Below are 2,611 nucleotides of genomic sequence, written 5' to 3'. Positions count from 1 at the left end.
GCAGAGATCGTGTTCCCCTTAATACGGGATTCTCATCAATACAGTCGTGGGTAACCCAACCGTGCCTAGGACTCCTAGATTTTAGGCAAGTCCCAAACGGCCACGAGGAGGACGCTTGATATTCACCCTCTTTATAAAGGGACAAGGCTTTTACTTCTTCCCTCCCATGCTCAATCGAATCCTTCCCCCGCCTCGAGTTCTAACACCCAAAGCCCAAGTCAGGTGCTTCGGACCTTCAATCATGTCCGGATCCAGCATTCAAGGCCGGTGGATGCCTTCCTCCGTCACAGAGGAGGATATCAAGAAGTTGAGGGAGGCCAGATACCTGACCGCCAAAATTTCGCATAGGCTGCCCGCCCGAGGGCAAGTCATCCCTACTCCTGAATCCAACGAGAGCGTTGTGTTCATCTCCCACTTCCTCTGAGGACTAGGCCTCGCTCTGGATCCCTTTGTTAGGGGTCTTATGTTCTATTACGGGCTGGATTTTCACGACCTAGCCCCGGATTTCCTCCTCCACATCTCGTCATTTATTGTCATTTGTGAGGCCTTCCTCCGCATTACCCCTCACTTCGGCCTGTGGCTCAAGACCTTTGATGTGAAGCCGAAGATGGTCGAGGGGCAATACGCAGCGTGCGGAGGTGCTCTAATAAGAAAAATTGCTGGCGCTCCATGGCCGAAGGGCTCCTTTCCAGAAGTGTCTGGATTGTGGCAACGGGAGTGGTTTTACGTCACAGCTCCCCAAAGTGCCAAGTGGGTAGCCGGCCCCACCTTCCGCTCGGGCCCTCCACCACAATTGATGTCATGGATCAGCAGGGGGCTGAGCTGGGGCCCAGCCAAGGACGTTCCCATACTACAGAGCCGCATCCGAGATCTCTTCGAGGGATATTTCAGTCTGGTTATGGTAATGCAAGTCATGCTGGTTCGTCGAGTCCAGCCTTGCAAACGCCGGCCCCTCCGCATGTGGGAATTCAACCCGGAAGGACCACGCACTATTCAAAATTTCCTCGGCCTGACGCACAAGGAGATATACAAATCATTCTTCGGACCCCAAATAGAGTGTTCGGACACTACCGTGGATGTGGGCATGAGCAGCAACCGCACCGCGGCCCAAGTAAGTAATCCCATGGCCGAACACACTGTCCTTTTTTTTATCATGACATCATTCTGAAGAATCGCTCTTTGACCAGGACTGGATAACAAAGGTGAAGGTGATCCGGTGTTCGGCCCCCCTTCCTGAAGGCTTGGATAATCCGGTGCTGGAAAAGATGCTCGAGCCAGCACCTTGCCTGGTGCCCTCAAAGGAAGATGAAGGGGGAATAAATAGGGCGAAAGCGGGCCTCCACCGCTACCTATTCCAACCGAGGGAATGAGCGCCTCCGTGAGGGAGGACAACCCAGGGGAAGCATCTGACATTCTCTCGCCCCGGGGAAGGATGAGGACTACCTCTGAAGACCCGGAAACCAAGGTTTCCAAACGGGAGAAGCAATCTCCACCAAAGGGTCCTGCCTCGGAGGGTGCTCTCATCGCACAATGTCCGCGCGAGGATCATCCCTCTAACGAGCTGTAAGTAATCAAAAAGTACTTACTAGTGAAGATATCCTACCTTACTTCTGAGGAAAATAACTGAAATATTTATCTTACAGTTTGGATCTTAGCCCTTCTCAGCAGAGCTCGTCTTCAGGGGATCTTCTTCCAGAGATGATGGAGAGCGAAACGCCTCCCCTGGACTCCCCAGCTCAAGAAGCGGGCGACCTTGAAGTGTCGTCATAGAGGGTCTCTCCAGATCCGGCGAGGCCAGAAGATAATCCTATGGCCACCCGAAGCCCCCAGTATCCGGCTCTTGAAGAGAGCAACCAAAAGAGTCCGACACCGTTTGGTATGCGGTCGGACGTACTGAGGGATCTGCTAGAGCGAGCGACTATCTCATAAGAGCACCGTACGTTGATGGGTACGGTGACTGAAAGGATTTCGTCTGCCGAAAGCGGGTTGCATGAAGCCTTTATGAGTCTACTGACGGGTTTTAAGGTACGTGAAATGATGTACATTTTTGACAGTATCGCACATTTTAAGGTGTGCCTTGTGTAGATAGTAGCCCCTGAGACTCTGGTTGTCGTCGAGAACAGCGGCAAATAGAGGATCTTAGTCCCAGGTAATAACCAGACCGCCTTTATGTGCAGGTGGTTGAAGCTCCGGTGGATAGCCGGACTGATGGGTTTGCCGGACTAAAGCGACAACTGGATGCGGCAGATGCCGACATTGTGCTTGTCAACAAGCGGCTTGATGAGGCACAGGGTGAGTGATTTTCTGGTGATCGTCACATAATAAGAGCAGCATGATGCTAGTATCTTTAACATGTTGTGACTGTAGATGGAGCTGCCACCATGGAGACCCTTCGGGCGGAGCTTGCCCAAGCCAAGGAGCAAGCAAGGAGTAGTAATGCGGTTGCTTTAAAGGCAGCCGAAGAGTTAAGAGCCGAAAAGGCCGCGCATTGCGAGAGCAAAGAGAAAATGGCCAAGATGGCTGTAAAGTTAAAATACACTGCCGACCGTTGCCAGCTTCTTGAAGAAGAAAACCGGGCGAAGGCGACGGACCTGGAAAAGGCCACGATGGC

Source organism: Triticum dicoccoides, chromosome 5A, assembly GCF_002162155.2.
Source record: "Triticum dicoccoides isolate Atlit2015 ecotype Zavitan chromosome 5A, WEW_v2.0, whole genome shotgun sequence".
In the NCBI taxonomy this organism is placed as follows: domain Eukaryota; kingdom Viridiplantae; phylum Streptophyta; class Magnoliopsida; order Poales; family Poaceae; genus Triticum; species Triticum dicoccoides.
Note: the sequence above shows the minus strand (reverse complement) of the source record.